Genomic DNA, 26,219 nt, shown 5'->3' with positions numbered 1-26,219 from the left:
ATTATCTTTGCCTACAGGAAAACTGTTAATTTTTAATGCATATATTGCAATCAGGACTATATTATTTTGACATCTAAAATACACTATACTAAAATATTTTTTAAATAATTCAGGCTATGGAATAGGTATTCATTGACATTGTACTTTGTTCTTTAACTGTTTAAAGGAAAATTATAAAATGGTAAAAAAAAAACCAAGACAAAAAAAATTAAAATTTCTACTCAAATCCTGCAGTATCAGGAAACTCAAATGAAATGTGAATAATAAAAAAAGAATGCAGTGAGAGATCCTAGATATTGTTTTCTTGTCATTAATAGAGAGCTGAGGTGAAATATACTGACTTTGTTAGCTGTTTAAAAAACTGGGAGGCTTACCCATGGAAATCAAGAGTGAAGGCTAAAGGAAATAAAAGTATTTATTTAAATTCTTTCAGTGTTTCAAGGTTCATACAGAAGTAATTGGACTGGAAGACCCTCAGAGTTTGCATTAATAGATATCATGATCAACAGATTTTTTGGGTTTTTTTTTACTCCAATCTCAGCTGGGAATAAATTAGAAAATTATGAATCCTGGCAGAAAGTAGCTCCTATACTTGCCTATTTTTTCTGTATTATTTCTTAGACTGTGAAGACATTCAAGATCCTACTTCAGGGATTTCTCTGAATTTATTTTGTGCTACTTCTGCATACAGAGCAACTGATACCAGACTTACAAATGCTTCAGAAACTCATTACTGCAGTTCATCTGATAAGAAACATCAATTAATTATTTTTCACTTGTCTGAATACAAAAGCACACACAAACACATATTTCAATAAAACATAGTAATACTTCACATAGAGATTTTTGAGTCAGCTGTCTTGTAGCAGATAATGTTGATGTAGAGAGGTCTGTGGTAAATGTCTTCCTAGTAGCAGAAACATACAGGGATGAGTGGACAGTACAATTCTGTTCTGTCACTATTAAAAGGACATCCTCAAAATTGTCTCTAAACCTCATCATTGTTCAATAACTTAACCCTTAAGACTACCTAATAGTTGTTCACAGCATATGTAGTATCTGCTATCACTGTATTTGTGCTTCTGCAGTGGGATTTGTAAGCCTTGGGGAAAGAAGTTAAACCCTTTCAGCAGCAGTCAAGAAGTGATCATCCACTGCTGTCCATAGTTAACAGCAGCCTGCACTCTTGCATGTGATGATGGTAAAATGCCTATCAAGGAGATAATTTGTCACAGATACACATTATCTAATGCTAACATTTATAATTCATGTGCATAAATCAGATGCTTGTCAAAAAAACCAACCCAAAAAAGTATAAGTTTCTTCCACTTTGGTAGGATATGGAACAGTTTAGCTGTTGCCTGACTACTTGCCTACAGTTGTTTTTGGGGTTTTTTTGTTTGTTTGTTTTGTTTTGTTTTGGGTTTTTTGGGTTTTTTTTTTTTGTTTTTTGTTTTTTGTTTTTTTTAATAATTGACAAACAGGATGTCAATCATGTATTTAAGACTGTTTAGCGTTTGACATAATTAGCTCCACATCCAGACATGAAAATCGGGACAGCTTTATGCTTTCTGAATGGAAAGCACCTTATATGTTAACTTAATTAAATTTACTCTCTGATCTGCTTGCAAGGGAAAGAAAGACAAATAACACTAGCTGATGGCTACACTTAGCCATCCAAGGAGAAAATGAAGGAGACATTGAATTTATTTATGTTTAAGTTCACCTGTTCAGTGCTCGATTAATTTGCCTAAGCAAAAGAAAGAAGTGGCAGTACTTGGCATGATTGCAAAGGATTGTCATTACACAATTGTTCTGAACTCTTCTCCAACATTAGTTCCAGGTGTTTAATTTGAAAAAAAAAATGCAATGTCTCAGACAAAATTCAAAGGAATAATTTCATTGCCAGGTATGATTTTGGTCAATATGACCTTCAAGAGTTAAAATATTCAGCATGTTTAGAACATGCATACAGACTAACTTTGTATAACTTCTGTTTTTCTCTTCTCCACTCCCACTGTTTTCTGCTAATCAGAGGAGCTGCTCTGCTAGGCAACAGTACAGAAAGGCATTACCGTTTGATATCAAATGCATCTCTGAGAAATTATTCAACCCCACTGTTCACGTATTCTTCAGGAAATAGCTCCATGAAAGTTCAGCAAAACAATTATTTCATTAAACAAACTTTGCTGCTGTGACGTGGTGTAAATCAGTTTGTTCAAATTCTGCCATGCTCTCTCCCTGTTATAAAATAGCTTCTTAGCTTTATTAGTAAAATCAAATGTATTTTAAAATAATGTAATAATTTTCTTACTTTTGGACTGAATATTATTTAAATTATATTTATTATTTTTCCCTCTAATTTAAGATTTAAAAAAAATGTGAAGTGCAAATGTTACAAAACTAAGCTGGCTTTCTTATCAGCCGTAACCCAACCAATGTCGTTAAAGCCTAATGACATCAAGACACCTTTACACATTTAAACAGAATACTAGAATTAGAATACGTTAGGCAACTGAATTAGAGGGAAAAGTGACAAAAGTTAGCAAAAGAGCAAAACAGTAACAGGATAATGAACTGAAAGAAAGAACTTAGGCACAGAAACCTTACAGCACTCCTGGTATCTTTAGAAAGAGTTGAGCTTTTGCGAGTTGGTATTCTTCTGATAGCCAGCCTATTATATGCCTGCAGAGGTAGTCTACAAGGTAAATGGAATTATAGCTAAGATCTCAAAAGCTTACTGATTTGTGCTTTTATGTGGGTATTTCTTAATGGAATACAGCCAATTAAAGTTTATTGTCTCATCAACCTCCAAGCCTATCTCCTTTTTATGAGTTCCTTATACTGCTTTCACAGCTATTGCAAGTAATTTATAGTGATCCATGACAAGGAAATTCAATGTATTGCGTTATGTAACAAAGCAATTACTCAATTATTGATTAATCAGCTAATTATATTATGAAAAATTCTTCTTTTGTTTATAAGAGATTTAGCCCAGCAGTGTCTGGATTCACTGCTCTGAGGAAATATGCAGGTTATATCTACATGTTTTAATTATTTCCTTCCAATCCTGATGCCACCTAAAAGTAAATACTCAATTCTAGGAATATTTACCTATCTAAAACTGTCTTTATTTCCATTAGTTTGTAAGAAAAACAGTTCTTACTTATTTACATTCTTCTAGACTATTTTTGCATTTTAGTTTTCAGTGGAGCTTTATCTTGAAAAGCCCACTCAACTGATCTCTATTCAGTATTGCTCTTCATTTCAATTTTACACTATGACTTAGTGCCAAATTGAGCAGTGTTATCTAAAAGCAAAATCTGGTTCATCATTATACATTTTCTGAAATCTTTAAAAAGTTTATTATATGTAGATATTTTGGGTTATCTGCATTTATTCAAGTTACTCCAATTACTTTTCCAAGAAAGGCTCTCAGGGAGCCCTACTCTAGAGTTAGTCTATTACATTAAGTGCAATTATCTGCTCTCCCCATGGGCAGGGGAGCCACTACACTCTTTCCTATATGATCTCACCACCACAACCTGAGCTACGGTTTAAGTTAGTTATTCCAGCCAACACAAATCTCAGTTGAAGATATGATGTTTCACCTGATCTGTACACAACTCTCAATGCCATCCAAAGCCTCTGACTGTCAGACACTTGGCTGCAATGCTAAGGCAATTAATCATCTAAATAGATGGATGTGTAGAAAACCTTTTAATGAGTCTGAAATAAAGGTCAAATTTGCAGCATACTTGAGCTAATATTTTCATTTTATTTCAGAAAAATAACTTAGGCGATGTAATTGCATCTCTTCAAAAGATCTCATTTTATATGTCATGGTTTGACACTGGCGCAATGCCAGCACCCCCATGAAAATACACTTTTCTAAATAAATGCTGTGAGATGTTATCAGAAACAGAGCAGAGCAGGCCCAAGCTTAATAACAAAGGAAAAAAACTTTATTAAACTACTACTACAGAAGACACACACACTAAATCTAGGATGAAGACCCTCTAAAACACCCCTCTTCCTCCTAATTTCTGAAACAATTACCATGAAACATCACCTGGGATTCCTGATTAAATTACTACCCTTCAGATAATCAATACTCAATCTATTAAGAGAGAGAGAAGTCTCTCTTGCACCATAGACACCCCCCCAACCCAGGAAACACAGTTGCCACCTCCTGTGTTTTCATGTCACACATGGCAACTGCCCAGAGAAAATCTGCCAGTGTGACACTCTCCTTTCCATGTCACAGTGCTCTCACCACCATGCATGGACGGACTGCTCAAAGGGTTTCTTTTCAAGGATGCTTTGCAAAGGACTAAAGAAAAACAACAGTTCAGTTTCTCATTTTGGGACCACAGTCCCCCCCATTTCCCCCTGGGGCTGAGGGTCTAACAGCTTCTCTTTTTTGGGACAACAGTTCCCCCCATTTTCTTCCTCCCCTGGGGCCGAGGGTCTAAGAACAGAGATCTTCTTCTTCTCTTCTTCTTCTCTGAAGACAGAGGGCATCACCACATCCTCCTCAACTTTTTTTTGTTTACTCTACTCCTGTCACTCTTAGCTGCTGAAGCAGGTCTCTTGGCTCACTATTGCATCCCCTTAAAATGCAGTCTCTATTGCAGAAAAATTTGGTTCAGTCTATGGCTAACAAGAAAAGTCTAGCCAAAAGCTACTCCATCATCTCCTCCTACCTAAAAATTTCTTCTTCTAACATCTCAGGTCCTGGCCTGTGTCTCATCTACTTCAAATAGAGGAGGAGTAGTATTTTACAAAGCCCTCATTTCCCAGGAAAGGGTTAAAAGTTCAGACTCCCTGGATGGCTGAAATTTCTGCTCAGCACCCTCAACTCCCACACCGGGCATCATCTCCCCCTTTTTTCCTTCTCTGCTGGCAAATTTACAGGTGCCATCAGGCCCTCTGTCTCTTCCTTCTGGGGAGGGGGGGGGACAGATGACAAAGACATCTCTGCTTCTCTCCACCCGTCCGTCCACAGGAGCTGGCTCGGTTCCAGACCTTCAGCCCCCTTGGCCTACCTGGACAAAGCCGCGTGGCTTCCCCTCCCCCACCCAGCCCATGGCTGAGCAGGGGAGAGTCTGCACTCTCTGACGACTGGAACCAAAGAGACAGTTCTCCTGGGAGTTCTTGCTTTTAACCCCCTGTGTTCTCAGAGGCGTGTCCATACTTTCAGTGGTCACTCCATGTGCCAATATGTAAACCTGACCACTGATTGGTTTGACCCAACTTCTGAAAAAAAATTCACTTCCATGTCAAACCACGACACTATATTACATAAAATGTTGGCGGCTGAAATTTATTTACTTTGTAAAGATTAGCAGAACCATAATTTTCATGTGCTTTTTATTATTCATGAGATTAACTATCAAAAAGCTACATAAAGAAAGCACAATGCAGTGCTTACAATTCTGAGAAAGTAACCACTGCAAGTCACAATTGCTAGACAGAGCCACTGTTTTTTATGAGTGAGATAATCCAGATTCAGACCTGGCACGAAATATTCCTAACTCCTGCTGTTGTCAAGAAACCAATGAACTCAAAGAACTCCATTGCTACAAAATTCTGGACCTTTGTGTACTGCACAATCATGCTTTTGTCCTTCAAAAATAACAAAGTTACAAATGCTACCTATAGGGAAAGAGATATTGTAACTAGAAAGCTTAGGAAAATCTGCTTAATATACATTAGTGAGACTATCTCCTCTTAAGGATACTGAGAAATTTATAAAGCAAAGCCCAGCTTTGCTTTATAGCCCATGGCACATATGGATTTTACAAGACAGTCCTGAAAGTTCATTGTTTTGACAACAAATAATATGAAGTATACAAATATGGATTGATCTCAAAACTCAGAAAAATTCCAGTGATTGAAATATATTTTAAGAAATTATATGTCTTGGTTCACATGCGACTGTTAAAAACATACTGTTCTGAAACTGCCCATACCATTTATATCCTGCCATTCCGTACTGCTTCAAAAGAGAAGTGTTATAATATCACATGCATTTTGGCATTTTTACATAAATAAGCAAAAGGCATGGTCTATCAAAGCAGATTGCATCTGCAGTACCCCAGAAGAATACTTATTTAGATGACACAAGACAAATAGTCCCAAAGTTGGGCCAAATCTAATGATGTGAGGTTGAACAAAACCAAGTGCCAGGTCCTGCACTTTGACCACAATAACGCTCTGCAGCACCACAGGCTGGGGACAGAGTGGCTGGACAGTGGCCAGGCAGAAAGGGACCTGGGGGTACTCATTGATGGCAGCTAAACATGAACCAGCAGTGTGGCCATATAGCCAAGAAGGCCCATGGCAACCTGGCCTGTATCAGGAATGTAACCAGGACCAGGGAAGTGTCTTCTTTTGCTTGTATTTGGCACTGGTGAGGCCACATTTTGTCCAATTCTGGGTCCCTCAGTTTAGGAAGGATGTTGAGATGCTCAGATGCGTCCAGAGGAGGGCAATAATTATGGTGAATGGTCTGGGACACAGGTCCTATGAGGAGCAGCTGAGGGAGCTGGGATTGTTTAGCCTGGAGAAGAGAAGGCTCAGGGGTGACCTTATCAACCCATATCAACCCCCAGAAAGGAGGGTGTAGCCAGGTGGGGGTCAGTCTCTTCCCCCAGGCAACCAGCAATAGAAGAGGACAAAATCTTAAACTGTACCAGAGGAGGTTTAGGCTGGATATTAGGAAAAATTCTTCACAGAAAGGGTGATTTTGGGCATTGGAATAGACTTCCCAGGGAGGTGGTGGAGTCACTGTCCCTGGAAGTAAATAAGGAAAGACTGGACACGGCTCTTAGTGCTGTGGTCTGGTTGACAAGGTGATGTTTAGCCATAGGTTGGACTCAATGATCTCAAAGGTCTTTTCCAATCTAGCTGATTCTGTGATTCTGTGGAATCTCTTCTGTTGTCTCATGATTTATAGCCTATTTTGTAGGCTAAAATAAATTGCACATATCATATCAAAGTATGACTTGGTAAAAATTACAGCTCGTGTCCATATTTTAAGAATAAGTGTAGGTTTTGCCCTAGTCCCACAGGTGACCAAAAAAAGACTATAAGTACTTACACATAGAGAGAAATTTCAGATCGTATCAAGACAACATTTCAGTGCTGTTTCAGTCTCAGAACAAGAAACTACATTAATTTCAGTAAAACACAGAGCCAACAAGGAATTATTTCAAAACAGTATTATTAGAATATCAAATTTACAGTCACAGCAAGCTACTGAGGCCAAAAATATTCACAAAGATGCAATGCTTTCCTACAGATATCTCTTTCAAATGATTGATCTCAGGTTATAGTCAACACAACAATTCCAAAAGCACTGATGTCATTGAATTTCCACTTCTGATTCCCACTGGTTGGATCCACTTTAACATCCTGTTATCTACTTCTGTATTTATGAGCAAAGTCCCAGCCTATGTTTTTCTCAAAGGGTGTTCTTTCTCCAGTAGCACAAGGGCTAGTTACAGTTATAGATTAGCTAATAATCTCTTGCATTTTGGCCCTCTCTTCATGGGACCAAATTTATTTCATTACATTTGATGGAAGAAAATGCATTTCACAGTACTAGAAATTACATAAAGAAAAACCTCTTTTTTTCCCAGATCTCTCTCTTTTGTGAACAATTGACCTTTATGAATAACAATAACCATTGCCCACAAAGTCTCACTACTGATCAAGCTGCCTTGAATTCAGGTTTTATGTGAAGTTTGGGTGTGTATAACATCACAGATCACTTTGGTTGTGTTTCATTAGGACTGATCTGTAACATAGCAAGTCTACTGTACATTTGCAGTAAGTTTGGTAGGCAAGCCAGACTGTCTTCATGTGACAAGTTAACACATATGAAAACTTTTGCTAGTTATCAGTTCATTATGTGAATTGTCTCAATTATCTCAAAAGACGGGGCTTTATTTGAGTTTGCATCTTGGTTTTCTGAGGTTCCTAAAAAGAACTGATGATGCAACAAGGAACAGAAATCCAACAGTCCCAAGATCTGTACAAACACATTTAGATCAAACAAGCAGTACAAACCTGCCATCTGTATCAACACAGTGTTTGTCAATTGCTAAAGGGTAAAACAGATTATGAAAACACTTATGCATGCTGATGTAGTAGACATAAAGTCTTCACAGTGCATTACAAATTCACATAATGTTGCTTTTTCATTTGGACTTCTGATTGATCAGAGCGGTATGGAAAGTCCAGCCGCATTTAACCAAAGATATCCTAAGCAAATACAGAGCTGCAGATGCTGAAGAACACTAATTATTCCAGCTGAGACTGACATTAAGCTACATTCAAACATTTGCTCCTCACTGACCTTTTTCCTGAAGGCAAAATATGCCAGAACTTTGTATATTTATTAGATTACTTATGTCAGGTCTGAAAGCAGCTATGAATCCTTGAATATAAATGCTTACCTACAAAACCAGAAACTTTGCCCAGATATAGATGAGTGGATGGGGGTCTATGCATTTACTTCAATCATCTATGAATCACACAAAATAGATTCTCTGAACATCAGGATAGAATTGAAACAAAGATCAAAACTACTAAAAATAATTTTTAAAAAGAAAAAAAAAAGAAATAAAAATAAATTTATAAAAATGAAACACCTGTGTATGCACATATAATCTATAGCAAGTGAAAGTCCTGAGACACTGTTCTATTTTAATTAGAAAATTTTTAAGAATCAAAGGGATTTACTTGGGGTTTTATTTCTTTTCACAGTGCTGATGCTGTAAAATTAGGTGCCTTATTTAATTACCTGTCCACAGACATTCGATAACTTATTTCTGGAGGGCTACTCTTAGAGATTTGAGATAGGTGTTAGTCTTTCTTACCCAAATCAATGGTGATTTTGACATAAATGATGCTTAAGCTATGCAGTGTGTTGTAAGACAAATCCATCATTTATTAAAATGTCTCTTTCATCTTCAGTGTCTTACATGTCAATGTAGTCATCACTCATCTTACCATCCTGTTTTAGGAACTGCAGCTCTAGATTTTGATAATTTGAGCTTCTTGACACCTTTATTTTTATTCAAGTACTCAGAGAAATATGACTTTCTGTGAATGCCCTGACCAGCTTCCACTGAGGCAAACTGGAATCTGTTCAGTGAATTTGTTTGTATTTGGAGCACATCCTGAGAAATTTTGAAAATTTTTCACAAGACCTCTAAGTTAGTGTGTAATGAGTGCAGCAGTTGTGTTTCTCTGTATCTTAGCCAAGATTATAAAAAAATAAAAAAAAATTAAATTATTCTTTAATACAACTCTGATGATTCTCCTGCCACAGATCCCTACTAAAATCAACAAGAAAACAAGCAAGTATGCATGTGGTAGAATGCACTTTAAAGATCATAAATAATCTGCCTGTTTGCATGCAGATAATTTTTTCTATATTAATTTCACTGAAAAGCAAGATAAATAAGCATATGACCCCCAGAGTATTAAGGAAGCAATTAAAATAATTAAGAACTTGCTTTGTATTTTAACATAAACCAGAACCTGATATCAAGTAGATTATGGCTTAGTAAAAGAAGTGCCTCAAAAATATCCACACACTTGCTACACATCACTAACACTAACCTATAGCACTGATAAGGCAAGTTGAAGACAGTCCATGAGCAGCAACAAGGCTTCCATGCTAAGAAAAAAGGCCAGCAGATAAACCAGGTATCTGTCACAATCAGAAACAAAACACATCCCAAGGGGTCTACTTCTGCATCAACCATTGGGAGTAATCTTTAAAATTTATTTTAGAAATTAAGATCATTGTTTTTTTCATTTGGCCTAAATAGAGTCTTTTCATTTTGCTTAGCAGACTGGAATATATTACTGAAAAATCTCACTTATTCTTTCATACCCACTATGGCTTTTGTTAAGAAAGTTCCAGGAATCCTGCAGTTGTTTATGAATAAGAAAAATGTTTGAATAATTGTTCAGAAGTTCTGGAAATTATGTTTATATCTATTGTCACAGGAACATCCCTGTGGTGAAAAGTATTCTCCATGACAAAAAAAGTTAACATTTACTGGTATGAAAGATAAGTTTCACAAGTCAAGAAGAAAGAAAAATCCAAGAGTTTTTTCATAGAAAAAGAAAAGCAAAATAAACCGAAACCCAAAGATTTTAAGCAGAAGAAATGCTAATACTTCACAAATTATAATGCCACATTTTCACAGAGATGGCAAATTAGCAGATGAACTTCTGTTCAAAGTTTCATTTTCAAGCTTGCCAGACCTTGAAATGTGAAAACACAATCTGAAACAGGCTCAGCCTTTCAAAATTTTTTCAATGTGTTCCTTGTTACGTACTTCTAGTAAAATTGAAGGAGAAGAAGAGTTTGATTCACTTCTCACAGAAAAGCTACAGCAGTTTTTGAAATGAATATTTATTGAAACCTGAACAGAGATGGGTGCTGGTAGGCATTTCACTTCTCAGAAAGTTCTCTGGATATGAAGTTATCATTATATTCAGCACAAAGCAACAGAACACTGAAACAAGAGCTAAGAGGTGTGAAGGTTTGAATGTGGAGAAGACAACTTTAGGGTGTGCAACCTGGAGGTGAGGAGATGCCTACAGGCTCCCGGGATCTCAGACTGAGGAAATGAAACTGCTTATTTCTTGTCCTTGGGGAATACTGACAACTTCCATGATTCATTTTTACAACCTTAAAAATAAGAACATGCTGATTATATTTTTATTATTTCCAAGATAGTTTGTAATTTTTCTTTTTCTAGCCAAATATATTCAGAAGATTTGCAAATCCCTTCAGATGCTTTACAGTTGTTGATTCCTTTGATAAATAGAAAATAATTTCATAGGAACAGGAGGAGTTAGATAAGACAAATTCTTGTGTATTGTTTTAGAGCTGTTGCCTAGAAATTTTTGAGCACATATTTAATGTGACTAATTCTGTTTATATTAACAGAATTATATGCTATAGAAAGGTGGAGCACAAAGTGAGTAAATATGGGACTAAACCCGAAAATGGCCAGAGAAAGTATTCTTTTGCAGTGGGAACCTTGAACAGCATGAGGGAGCAAAACAGCAAGGAGAATTCAATTTATTTCTTAATGTTTGAAAATTTACCCTTTTTATAGGATTTTCCTCAAAAGTGTTCCTACTCACTCCAGGGACACATCTGCATTGAAAAACTTTCAATCATTCTGAGGGGATGAATGAAGAATTTATGTGTGGATTACATTTCTCCTTAAAAGCTAAATCCACACAGGCACCTAACCAACTTATTTGCCTCATGAATGTATAATTTCAAAATAATTGTGAATGCCAAAGCTCCTCTAGCTGCAGGAGACATATTCATTCAGCATATAACTATAACTGAATTACATGTGCGCTAGTTACACAGATACTTTTAACAGCATCCATTTTCTTCCTCTACCACTAGAAGTAGGTAGTACTTCTAGAAGGTAGTACTTCTAGAAGTACTTCTAGAAGGGTGTGCCCTGATATCTGTAGATATCAGAAAACAGTATTCTGTCCTGTAGAAAGACAGAAAAAAAAATGTAAAAAACCCAATGATCTCATGTTGAAGTCAATTCACACCAGATATGGACATGACTAGATCACTCATTACATCTAGGGGTATTGAGTTAGCAGACAAATCTATGTGTTTTTCTGGATGTAAACAACTAGGATCATGAACAGGTTTCATGGAATTGAAGAAAACAGTTGCAACAAAGAGATAAAGACCATTTTAATCTGATATTACCATGCACCACAGTCTGGCAAAATTTTATGAGATTATTGAAAACAATCAGTCATCAGCAATGGCTTCATATCTACACTGGTACCTCAAGAGACACCCTTGCCAGATCAAGCTTATAAGGAGAAGAACAGGCCTTGTTTTTTGTTGAAACACTCACTGTGCAGATAAGCAGATTTAAAACAGAAGCATAATTGGCAAAATATATGTGAGGTAGTTGAAATATGGCTCCGCACTGACAGACACAGGGACTGAGGCATTCTTGTTTACTCTGTCACCTCAGTCTGCACTAGTCTTCTCCATTTTAAATTGAAAAATCACTCAAATGCCCAGAGCTTTGTGATCTCTTATATTTTGCCATTTTCAACAAAAGGGAATTACTATACTCAAACAAAAAGCAAAATACATCCACCAAGCTATTGAAGGGAAAAGGTACCTGGATTGCAGTATAAACTATCTCTGCCTCTATAACTCCAAACATTGTCCAGAAATTTTATCAACGAGCAATGGTAGCATTGAATAAACAGTAGTTGAATTCATTTATTTAAGACACCTTTTACAGTCCAGACAAGGCAAAATATCATACAGTGGCAAAATACTATTAACAACATAATATACAGCTTAAAGACTCAGTTTATGGGGTTTGGCTTCACTGTTCCTACAGCAAAATCATTTAATCTAAAGAAAAAAGATCTTCACGCTCCCTCAAGTATGTCCCAATGCACCACCCAGCATTACACTCCATATATTCTATGTTTGATTTTTTTTACAGGATTTGAATACTGGGCTTTTTAAACATTGCTTAAAATGCATGGCAGTATGTGATGAAGTACATTACAAAAGTTTATGCTCTTAAACTCCATCCTTCAGAGGTAGTTATATAAAAAGCTTTTTATTAAGAGAGTTTGTCATGAACTGAAGACAGAAGGAAAACTTCAATGCAAGGTCCAAGAAGGAGAAAATTGCTTGGACAAGGACAGATTTGTCTGTAGAGAGTTAATAAGCTCAGGCTGTACCTGAATGTTAAACCTCTGGAGATGGCATCAAAATCAGTGCAAGTACATGTTGCCTTATAACCTCTCACAGATGTTACACAGTGGACAATAATGATTGCTGAGATTATTGTCCTCAATGCACTGATTTTTACATTAATTTTCAAAAACCTAACCTGGTCTAACCTGGGATAACACCAAAGCTCTGGGCTTTGGCACAACATCAGCTCTGATTCGGCTAGTGGGTCCGATCCAAACCAAAGAATTTTTCAGGTAACAGCTGAACAATGAAGAAGCTGAATGACATTTCTGCCAAAAAACATCTGTATTATGGTATGAAGCAAGATTTCTTGGTACTCAGATGAAGTCTATTGAGGTTCTGAATAGGTGAGAGGTGAAATACTCTGCATTTTTCTGTGAAAGTATATTCATTTTAGGGGAAAATAATACTTATAAGGAGCCCTATGACTGTGGTGTTTTGTTGTTTTAGAAGTGTTTTTTGTTAATCAGTTTGTAATGGTTTGTTCCATGTACCCTGTTCTGTTCCCCTAATGGTTTAGCCCTAAGTTGTTTACTCCAATATTTTCCCACCAAGTGCCTGTCAATCCCTATGTCACTCTCTCCAGTCCCTCCCTTGTACCTCCCTTGCTTCCTTATAAGTCCTTGTCAATCCCTAGTTCACTGCCCCCTACCCTGCCTGTCAAGTAGAACACACCCTGTTTGTTCTGGAAAGTTTCCTATCTATTGCCCTTTCCCCAGCACACCATTGGACTGTTAAGCCTGCTCCCTCCCCTGTGCTGCCTTCATTGGATTGCCCCAGTTGTGTTCTCCTCCCCCAGTACTTCCCCATTGGATGTAAGTGGTTTCCACCCCTTACCCCCTCCCCTCTTTAAAATGTGCTGCCACCATTATCCCTGTGCTTTCTTGCCCCTGAACTCTCCTGGGTAATAAAGTATGTTGGAATTCATACAAGTGGCCCCTTCCTATTTCATCGCCTCAGTCCTTCATTTCTGCTTTGGAGCTGTGCCACTCGCACCACAGCCAGCCACAGGGAGCAGCAACTCCCTGTGAGTACTGCCACCGTAGAGGTCTCAGGAGAGATCTGGAGGCAGCCCTTCCTGTTGCACCCTCCGGCCATAGGGAGCATGCTAGCTGGGAGACTTCCATACTGTGGCCACAACCAGACAGCAACATATGATAACTTTATTTTCTGTGTCTTTTTAAGCCATTTTTGCTGCTGGCTGCATAGCAAGACTCACAGCTCCATGACAACCTATAGCATTCCACAATGGAACCATCCTCCCACTCCTCCCATGTATTTCTGGGTGCTTGGAGCAGTATACAGGGTTCATTAGTCTAAGAAGTCACGTCCAACATTGCATAAGAACCTTGCGTCTTGACCTGACTTCAAGGTAATAAGCACTTCTCTTTGCAGATGTTTCATCCTACTTTGCAGCTAGTGAAACAAACTTCAAAAGTTGGCACCCAAACAAAGAACAAACCTGCATCTGCCTTCCTAAATTATTTTATGTGACCTCAGTATATGAAAACTCAGAAAAGCCAATCATTCAATTCCACTTTCTCTAAAATCTGACCTCTCCTATCCTCAGCAGCCAGGGTCCTGAAAGTTTCTCCTGTAGATTTCCACCAGGTGTTTGTTACAGAGCAAAGAGTGAAGGATGTGGAGTTTCTGACTGAGAGCCTGGTGTTGGTTAGGTAGCTCAGAAAAATGGCAAGGTCCCTGCAAAGGAAGTAACTTTTCTGTCTAACGTGACTGAAGTAGGCAAGACCTTGAGTTCCAGTCAGGTTATTCACACTGAGAACCTAAGCACTTAGAAGCAAAACCATTTCCTTTCACCTTTATCCATTGGTTTATTAACACTGAAAGTTATCCAGTCATTGATTTTGACCAGTGGCCAGTTACAGTTAATGAAACATTGGAAACATGCTTTGTTTCTTCAGCCTTCTCACTGCTGAAGAACTGATCTAGTGTTAAAGGGTCTCTCTGAACAAGTTATACATACCAGCTTCACTAAGGAGGAGCTAAAAATTGCTATCTGGTGGAAAGTGGAGTAAATTACTCAGGGCAAACATTTGCAAGCTATTTGCAGAACATTGGGCAGTTATAACCATAATAGGCAGGCATATGCACAGAGACAGATGGCAATGAGGGTGGCTTGTAGGGGAGACAGTGAGAATTTAGGTGTAAGAAATTAGGAAACCATTGACAGAAAAGCTTAAAAGTAAGTAAGGGATTCATAGTTACTTTTATAAACCACGTAAGGAAATCTTGAATAGCAGCATGCAGAAAGTAACATGAGAAATACATGTGTATGGAAAAAGACAGAAAAGGAAAATGTTAGCAATTTAAAAGCCTTCTCCTAGCATTACAGAAAAAACAGTCTGCATTATACAGAAAAAAATATGTGTTAATATCACAGCAAGCTACAGAGCACCACTGTTTAGTCCCCTTCCATGCATTTCTTACCATTCTCTATACTCTTCACAGGTGATGGGTTTCTGTTCATGGGTAGCTTGTTTTGAAATAACTGAAAGAAATATTTGAATGTGACAGTGAATTCTAAAAATGGAGAGGGTGTAGATATTAATCATTCGGTATGTAATATCATCTTTATTTTAGGGATGAAAACACAAAGGCATAGAGAAATAAAACAAGTATCTGCAGTCCCATATTAAGTCCATGGTATAAACTGGAAGAAATACTATGTCTTCAATTTTAGAAGGCACTTGGGGTGGCTGAACAAGATGACTACCATAAGCAGATATTTTTTCAGATTTACTATTGCTAAAGATATACAGTATTAAATAGTTGCTCCATTAATTCATTTTCACATCCATTTGAGTCACTTTCTGGAAAAAGGGAACCTTAGCAACCAGAAGAGTCTTTCTGCTATGTAAAAGCCTTTTTCAAGTTAAGAAACAAAAGCTTTGCATCTGGGTACTTACTTTAAAAACTGACATTGAAAAGATAATATAAGCCTGCCCAATCCTGCCTCTTAACAAAGTCCTATTATTTGACATACATCTAGTAGCATTTACATTTGAGGTTACAATGTCCTTAACCATGGCTTCCTGCAGTTTACACTGGACCATTATTCTGTACACAATGAGACATAACATTAAAAATGCATAGCACACCTTGCCCAAATTATCTCATTGTTCTGCCAGGACAGAAAACATGAAGCATGCATTTGGAAAGCAACTGTCTTCCTTCTTCTAGCATTAGTGTCCTTAATTCCTTTGTAGGTTAGTTTGTTTAAAATGGGAATTTCTCCAGAAACACAAAAAGGTATTCTGGATGCACATAAAGATTCTGAACCTGAACTCGTTTTTTCTGTTCCTAAAAGAAAATCCTTTGTTTTGCATCCCCATATTATAACAGGGGTTTTAAAGATACAAAATAAACCTGAATATAACACCATAAATTACTGCCAGATGATGAATTGCCTTTTGAATGGAGAGAGTGGAGCTAGTATCCCAATCTTATTGAAAGTCAATGAGCACTGAGAGTCACATTCTGTTGCATCCTGGGTTTGGGTTCAGATTAGGGGTTCTGATCTTAGTTAGCTGGTTTTCCCCCGTGTTTTCCCACCCCCCGCGGTGGTTAGCTCCAGGCTGCCTGCCATTGGAGCTTCCCCCCGCCACTCCTGTAACCACTCCCTGCCCATTCCTGAGAATTCTGTGTCCGTCACCCCGTTCCCATGATCCCACTCACCCCGAAGCCCCGTGTCCACCCCTGCCGTGTTTCCGTTGGTCACCGTGGTCCACGTCATTACCATGGCACCTACACTCATTGGGAGGGAGGGCCTTCGCCCTCCCTGTCCCACCCCCTATATCATCCCGCTCCCCCCCCGGTCCCGTTGCCATTTTTCGTCCATGCAAGGTTGGGAGCAGTCTATGGCTTCTCCATTGCGGCTCCCGCAGCCATTAAAGCATCCAGCTTCCAGACGGACGGAGTTGGACAATTCCCTTGCCTCTTTATTTTTCTCCCTCACACTGACGGCAAAGTACGGCCAGCCCACCCCGGTGCGTGGCAACAGAAGCGCCCGGGAATCGCAACAAGCGCCGGCACCGACGAGAAGCCGAGGTGCCCAAGCCGGGCGCTTGGGAGCTGACCAGGGCCGAGAAAAATAACGCATTGTCACTACATTCCAGTCTGAGTACTTTCTCCAAATCACACACAATTACCACTTCCTAGGTTTTTCTTACTGTGCTGGAATAAAGTATCAGCATCATTTTCTTTTTCTCCCAAGATAGACTTGTTTGTATTTTCCAGCCTAGAATCTAGTTTAATCTTTCATCCAGATATCTTATGTTATTAGGTTGTCTTCTTACTACTTTTCTATCCTTATTGATGTTTACACATTCTCCCCATTTATTATGTCCTGTGGGTTTCATTATCATGTAATTTGCCCCAAGTGAGAAAATAAGCTTGTGTAAATGAATGGTATTTCTCTCCTTATTTCAGTGCAGCTATGCTGATCCACACCAGTGGAGACTCTATCTGACTGCCCCTAGAAGATTGTTAATTGAAACCAGAAGTAAGCAATTGACAGAATCCCTACAATTATACTCTGATGATAATCTTTCAAATCCAGCTCTCAATCCCCATAAAATGCTCATGCACCGTCTCCTGAGAATTCCAGTGAATTAGTATTTTCTGCAAGAAGTTCTTTTGGGATAAATTGATACAACTGTAATATATTTCAATGAAGCTGTATCAGAAGTCAGTTCCGCTTGGTCAATCATATGTTATTCTAAACTGCATGTATCAGTGAATCACATCAATGGGATCATTTGTTTTAAGACTATAAATCTTTTGATGCACAGGAAAATAGAATTGTAGGATAAAAATGAAGTTTATTTTACACATGAAATAAATGCACAGGTGAATCTGGATTGAAGGAAATATGAATCTAGATAGAAAACAATATATATACTCTTAAAATATTTTCCATCTAGGTCTCAAGTTATGTTCCATTAAAATGTCAAAAAGTTCAAATAAGGAAGGAAAAAAAGTAAAACTTCTGTTCTTATTAGTGATTAAAGCAAATATTCTTATCTCTGTATCACAAATAGTAAACAAGCTGTCATATAAACAGTTTTAGGTTCCACAGCTTCGAATTCACAAGATGAAACCATTTACTTCATCAGTTAGCCACAGTGAACAGAAAAGCTACAACAAAATAAAAGTTTTTTATTTCATTTCACATGAAATAAAATAAAATAAAAAAAAACCACCACACCAATCTCAAAACTTCCAGCTGTTAAACTTATTTAGCGTGACTAACATGCCGTAAGTCAAGCCATTATATTGTCTGTTTCAGTGACTGCCAGAAGGACTGCAAAACTGCCCTCAGAATCACACCTTATGAAGCATCCCACCTAATTCTCCAAGGCTTGTTTGATTTAATTTCCTCACAATCAATAAGATTCTCCTCAGGAGCAAAATACACAATGCCAAGTTCAAGTACATATTTTACATACAGGAAGAAGACTGCAGAACATTAAAATTAACATTTATCAGAGGGCAATCATCTGTCACAGGCATTCTAGGTGAGGTTCTCTAGTCTTTAAAAGCAAATTAAATAATATGCAATGAGATAATATTATAATTTTCAGATAGAAATGTATGTGGTACATCTCAAGCTGTTTCAAAACAGCCACTTTTGAGACTGTCATTTTCTCTTTGTCAAATATAAGGAATCAAGTGGGTAGCAAGGCATACAGTGAGCAAGCCCTACAAAAAACAATGAGGAATGTCTGAAAAGAGAAGGTGATCCCAGAGAAATGTATTTGTGAACTCTGGTTGCATCCCTTTTGTTTTTTCAGCTCTCACAGAGCCTCCTTGACCTCCTTGATTTCAGTGCATCAGTCAATCTTTAAAATACTTCCAGGGGGAAAAAGAACAAAGGAATTCTCCAGACTTCTGGTGTTGGAGTCACTTACTCCTGTGAGTTCATCTTGGAGAGTGAAAGATCTGAGTACCTAAAACATGAATGCTCCCAGCCTCAAGGAGCAATGATCAGTAGGGACATTTCACTGTTGGTCTGCTGGCAGAAGACACTGGAGGCAGAGGAAGAGCTCTGGAGATAAAGGGAAAAAGGTGGAAAGGGAAAGCTACATGCGATGCTAAGTAATCGCTACTGGTACCACACAAACCAGAATTATGGTACATGATATTCAGCATATCCCCTGATAGCTTTACTACAGTCTAAAGTACAATGTACTTAGGGACACACTAGGACAACTCATTTACTATTGGGGGGGTAGGGCAAGTTTTAGCTCTCACATCAACATATTTGCAAGTAAGAATCTCTCTTTCTCAGACTTTATTTCCTTTTTCTGCAAGTTCAAGACTAAAGGTATTTTCTGGTTTGTTTTAGCAAGGCATCACACACACAGAGTTCATTCAGGATATTCTTATTTGTGGTTCGACAAGTCTTACATTACAGGGAATAAGAGAATACTTGAGAACGCTTGGGAAATCCAATTGTCTCCCATATGGTCCTGCTCCATACCAGCACCTCCAGATGGTGGTTCTGAGAATGTGAATAAGCTGTACATTAACACTGAACTTAGAAGATTAACGCTGAACTTAGATTCAGAGAACCATAGAATAGAGAATGGATTACAAGGGATTGACAAGGATCACCAAGTCCAGATACTGCTTTCACACAGGACAGCCAAAAGAATCACACCATGTGCCTAAGAGTATTTGCCAAACACTTTTTGAACTCTGACACACTTGGTGCAGTGACCACTTTCCTGAGGAGCCTATTCCAGTGCCCAACCACCCTCTGGGGGAAGAACCTTTTCCTGATGTCCAAACTAAACCTCCCCTGACACAGCTTCAAGCCATTTCTTCAAGTCCTGTTATTGGCCACAAGGGTGAAGAGATTAGTGCCTGCCCCTCCTCTCCTTCTCACAAGGAAGTTGTAACTGCAGTGAGGACTCCCCTCAGTCTCCTCCAGGCTGGACAGACCAAGTGACCTCAGCCACTCCTCATATGGGTTCAGCTCAAGGCCCTTTTCCATTTTCATTGCCTTCCTTTGGACACTGTTTAAGAGCTTAATGGCTTTTCTCCATTGTGGCACCCAAAACTGCCCCCAGTACTCAAGGAGAGGCTGCCCCAGTACAGAGCAAAGTGGGACAATCCCCTCTCTTGCCCTGCTGGGCAATGCTGTGCCTGATGCACCCCAGGATATGGGTGGCCCTCCTGGATGCCAGGGCATGCTGACTCATGTTCAGCTTGTCTCAGGGCAGGACCCCCAGGTCCTTTTCTGCATCACTGCTCTCCATCATCTCATTCCCATCTGTATTTAGAGTTGCTCCGTCCCTAGTGCAGAATCTGGTACTTTTCCTTGTTAAACTTCATACGCCTGCTGTTTGCCTAGCCCTCTAGTTGGTTGAGGTCTCTTTTCAGGGCCTTCCTGCCCTCACAGAAGTCAATGTCAACCGCTCCTCCCAGTTTTGTATCGTCTGTGAACTTCCTTAGCATGCATTCCAGTCCTCTGCCCTTATCATTTATCAAGCTGCTAAGGATAGAGCCCTGTGGAACCTCTCTGTGGTGCCAGTCTGATGTCACCCATTCACTGTAATCCTTTGTGCCTAATCCGTGACCCCATCATATGGTATGTTTATCCAGGTGTGGGCTGGATATTTTGTCCATAAGGATTCTCTCAGAGATGTAAGCAAATTTCTTCTGTCTTGCTTGCTAGACAGCTTTCAAGCCCTGAAAGAGCTTTGCAAGCTCATAAGCATCTTCTTGGCTTCCTACATTGTTCAATATCTTTTCTATTCAGTCAGGATTTTCTTCTACACAATCTTCTCACCCTTACAATTTTGATAGCATTTTTTCAATGCAAACCAAATATATTTAAATCTGATATTTGAAGTAAGAGACAGAGAAGAATATCCTGCTTCACTTTGTCTGCATTGAGTCAACCCAAGTCCATATAACTATTGCTAAATTGACACTGGATTGCAGCTAAGCATGTGAGTTACTTTGAGACTTTGCACCATGTAATTGCAAATACTCAAGCACATGAGAACTGTGAGTGTACATCTTCCTGCAAAAGTAAGTGTAGACACACTCTCTGTCAAAAATATTGAAAAAATTATACTAAACTGCACTTGATCTCTCTTGGTGTAAAAAATCACTACCTCCCATGAGATGATGCAAAGCTTTATTCCTAAAAGGAAAAAAAGTGTAAAAAATGAAAGGTATTTTGTAGGAAGGACCTGTGATCAAACGGGAGAAAAAAGAATAAAATTGAGTTATGAGACTTGAGAAACATGGTGGACTGAAAGCCTGGGAACCACTGAATGGAGGGCAAATAAGAAGCAAAGAGGGAAGGTTGTGTAGCACTGAGTAGTTTATTTAGTTACTGGGTGATTGGAATTTTGTACAGAGTAGTTTTTATATTGCACTAAGTGGTTTGTTTGTATCACATGGTTTGTTCCCCACAGGCCTCCTCCTCCAAGGTCCTGTGGCGGTGGTCTTACCCTGGGTCAGTTCCTCCCCTCACCCCGCCCATCAGTTGTATCCCATTGGCTGTGGTCCCTCTCCTCTGTCCCCTGCCCCCTGGGTTTAAAATCCCCTGCCACAAGACCCATGACCTCTCTTTCTCTTCTGGGATACCTCTTTACTCCGTGGAGGTGTTCCACAATAAAGTTGTGGGACATTCATCCTGACAAGAAGAGCCCCTCATGTACCTTTGTTCTTGTCAGCAAAGCTGGGCTCCAGAGCTAGCCAGGGGACCCCACAAAGTGCTCAGACAGAGACCAGAGAATAGATTCACTTTTCTTGGTCAATTGTTTTTGCTGATAAATAATTGCTGTGCCTATTAAATTGGTCAAGGAAAAAAAGCAGGGCCCATATTTGCCATTCTCAGCATGAATATTAGGCATATCATTGTAGGTTTCCAAGGTCATGTTTATTTCTTCCTCTGAACTTCAGTCCTTACGCGGGGTAGCTGTCTTCCCATGTGCTTCCCCTCAGCATTTTGGAGACTTGGTTGAATACACCAGGCTGCAGCAAGATGCAGACAGTAAAAGAGAAAAGAGTCATCCCCTGATGGCACCAACATTTATAGCAATAATGGGAAGAGGGATCTGGCATTTTTACTTGTGAAGGTGTTGTTTCTTCATTGACGTATTCTAAACCATAGCTTCTGCTGTGGCCTAACCAAAGGCTGCTAGCTCTTACTTCAGATACAGATTTTTACTTCATCATCTGTGCTTAACCATATTTGCTCTTCTGGCCAAAGGCTGTATCTGGAGACAAGTACAAATCACCAAGAACCCCTGCCATTTATGTAGGAATTACAGAGATGTGCAGAGACTGTAAGTCTTTCTCCACATAAAATTCTTCAAATCCCTTTAAAGTAAATAATTGTACACACAAATAAATAAAGAAAAACATCTTGATTACTGGTGCCTTGTTCACAGATTAAATCCTACATGTATAAGAATTGTGGGATTTCTTCCCCTCATATGATTCCCTAGACATGCAGAGTTTTATACTATACATATATGAGGACATACAACACTAATATGGGCTACAGGAAAAAAAAAAAAAGCTGAGGAACAGCAAAGAGTTTTATTTAGGTAAATACAGCAGACTTTTATATAACCTGTGTGTAAATATATAGATCTAGATCTAGATATATAGATATATAAAAAATAGTATGAGGCTGCTTAGAATTCAGAGACTGTGGAAGAACAATACTATTACATAGATTTATTTTCATCAACTGAGATTAGCCTCTACATATATGTGAGTATAGGAGAAAAAAATCCTTCCAAGAGGAACTTTTAGTAATAATCATATTTTGAAACCATTATTATTTTCTTTTATGTTTTTAATTAACACATCAGATTTCCATTGTAGCTGATCATACATCTATAATAGAGAAAAATGAAAAAAAAAATTGTATTAACTATATTTCCCCAGGGGTAAAAATAGCTGATGTTAGAGATGTGATAGATAAGAATTTAGAAATACTAGTTTTTATGAGTACTTTTGCTGTAAAAATTTACCAATATTATTGGTGACTGAAATAAGAAATATTTTATGTTCATCCAGGACAAAACAACACAGAAAAACAAAATGTGAGTGAAGCCATTTTCCAGTAGTCTTTTCTAAAATATACATGGAAAAAGACATATTTCTTTACATCTCTGAATTATGGACATGCATAAATTTGTTATTCAAAAACAAGTCACTTTTTCACAGGTGAATTTAGGTTTTATTTAGAAGGTTTTATTTATTTTATCTAGCTTTCAAATAGAGAGAGAAAATTCTTTTCATTAGGGATTTCCATAATGCACATAGGATGAGTATGCTTACAAATGGAATTTTGCAGTGCAGCGTGGAAACTGTGGCAAAGGGTTAGCCTGTGTAAGCCAAGGAACTGCCCCTCCCTCTTTCTCCGCCTGAAAGAACTTTCATTTCTTCAGATCAAAAAACTGTCTCCATTTTGCACATAATCCTGTTAAAGTTTATGTGAGCATGGAGTGGGGAAATAGAAATTAAAACATCTGTTTTGCAAGTAGGAGTGCATTTTTTGAGATGCAAGCCCATCCACAAAAATTCTGTCTAGAGTAATTTATCCTGCACTCATAATAAAGTCAACTAAATTTCTCAGCTAAACCGTAACCACTGTTCCCACCAGGAAATTTATTTTGGAGTCTGGACATTGTTACAAAGAATAAGTATTTCTGTGTCTATATATAGCAGGTATGGCAATTTGTGGTACAATGAGAATAAAAGTTAAAATAGAAGAAAGCTGAGAAATTACAATCCAAATATCATATGCAGTTAAACCCCACTTCTCAGAAAGATTAAATTGCTATTAATTTTCAGCAGAGTTTTGGTAGTTCATGGTCCTTGTTACAAAAATGCAAAGCTGAATCGGTTTCCAATTAAATTTAGGGCTCTGAATTAAGTCTTATTTAATGCCAGTTGTTGTTGTGAGATGATTTGAAGTGTCATGAAAGTATTCTCTAACTTAGCAAAGGGACGAAGTGAGAGCTTCGTAACTGAAATGGCAGAACTAAACAAATGAACTTAAATCAAACCTCACCTAATGAAGTCAGTTCAGAAAAGATTTTCTGACTTGATAAGTTATAGCACTAGGGTTGCCACTGTCAATAAGATATAATGGTGATGCTTTGGTAGGAAATGCACAAAGCTGTATCAAAATTTCAGCACCATCTCTTTGTCAATATCCTGACCAAAAAGCTTTATAGTGGCTTGTCTATTGCAGCTGTGTCGTTGCAAATTACAGCATGAGACTGTGCTGAGTTACTGATCAGCCAGCAAAACCACAAGTGTTTTACTGTCTGTCAGTGGGTTAAAAGGACTCTGTTACTTAGGCAGCTTTTTAAGCAATACAGTTGTCAAAAACTCATCTGGTTTTATTCCCTTGCAGTATTGCGCTGAATTAATTTGCTTACTACTTTTTACTCAACATGTTGTTTGCAAGATTACATCATGCACATCATACAGTATTTGGACTATCTCCTGTGAGGCAGTGCTTTTGGATACAAAAGACAAAATTCAGAACAAAGTGAAGCACAGCTTTTGCAGTAAAACTGACACCAATTAGGTTATTGCTCTCAGTAGCAATCATATTGTCTAACCATTTCCCTCATAGTGTAAGACAAAGAAATTTAATGTAAACAGCTACACAACTATTGCTGGGTCTGCATATGCAGACGTAAGAGATTGCAGAGTTCACAATGAGATGGAAAAAATAGGATATGAATACATAAAGAGGAAGGCAAAATTTCAGTAGAGACAGATAGAAAATACAGATCACTGTGAAAGGCTGAGCTGTGCACTGAAAGATTTTTTCAAATTATCATGGTTTTGTCAGTGTTTTTCATGCAAGGAAAAGGCATCCAGCTGAAATTACCAGTGGTTGTTGCTGTGCTTTGGGCAACCAAGAGGGGGAGAATTTCAACAGTAGAGAACATCATAAAAATAAAACAAAGAAAAAAAGCAAACAACACAAAATAAACAAAAAACCCTCCCAAACAAACAAAACAAAAACCCAAGTAAACAAACAAACAAGAACAAAAAAAAAAAAACCTCAACCTAATGAACAACCAAACCAATGAGGCAAACACCAGAACTACATAGCTTCTTTCCATCTTCACCAAATACAAATAAGTAACTATCATTGAAAGAAATTATAAGGCTCCTAAATACACACAGGAGAAGCATTCAAGTAGTGGAGAAATTAAGTCTGCATGTGCTTCTTTTTATAAAATTCATAAAGTTAAAAGTCACTAATTTTGCTGAATTAGTATAGAATTCAAGGTTCTGGAGACTTTATGACTTTCTGTAAACACAATGGCATCACTCCTTTAGGTCTTGGTTTTGAATGAAACTGAAACCAATGAAATAATTTGTCTGGAGATTAGTGAAAATACTTTATACATTTACATCAAGTAAATGTAATTTTTTTTTTATAGAAAAGGACATAGGAAATAATTTTCATTGGACCATGTCAGATTGTGACTACTAACCTAATTCCTATTTATACAATCTAATCAGTCATTTATACAAGCATTGTAATCGCTTCCAAATTAAAAAGGTATTTTTATTTAGTCGACACAGCTCTTTAAGTTCTTGAGACTCTTTCTTGTCTTCTTGCTGAATCTCTCTCCAGTCATCACCTCTTTTTCTCAGATTCCAAAAAATCAAGACTTAACTTGCTTTCTTGAAAATTCAGTAATGTTACCCTATGTCTATAAGAGATCACTAAAATCACTTTCTAAATTTAAACCACAGTTATTATGGGCTAAATTCCTTCACCTAGACTTCATAGTCCATCTTGCACACTGATTCTTCTTCTCTTGATCTGAAACACTGAAACATGAGAAGCTTAAGAAAAAGGATATCAGATCCAGCATAACAATTTGGAAAAAACAAAATCTTAGTTCCTACAGTTTCCAAAATGTGGCATTCCTAAAGTCAAATTTGACTATATATTGTTTTCTTTTTTACTGCATCCTTCAAAAGCTGTAATGGAAGATAAGTCATAAGCTCATTGTTATTGTAAAATACATAATTAAAAATAGGAAAAATAAAGAAATAGAGAATAGAGAACCCCAACTCCTAAACCTTCAGCCTTATGCTTGCATAATAGTTACCTGGAGAATAGAACTACTTGTGTTATTTAAATTATACTCACATCAAAGGAATTTTCTGAATCAGATTCCGAACACATACCAATATGTCATCTTGGAACTAGAAACAGAAGTCAAAGTAACTTTTTTTTTTTGTGAGGTCCTTTAAATATCTTTTACCTCAGCCTTTTTTCACACTCTCTTAAGGTGCTGAAAAATTTATGTTGCAAAATATGATTGTAATTCTATCCTGCATGATGTCACATAGATTTGATGACATTGATTTT

Source organism: Vidua chalybeata, chromosome Z (genome assembly GCF_026979565.1).
Source record: "Vidua chalybeata isolate OUT-0048 chromosome Z, bVidCha1 merged haplotype, whole genome shotgun sequence".
NCBI classification, from domain to species: domain Eukaryota; kingdom Metazoa; phylum Chordata; class Aves; order Passeriformes; family Viduidae; genus Vidua; species Vidua chalybeata.
This window is presented reverse-complemented; position numbering follows the sequence as displayed.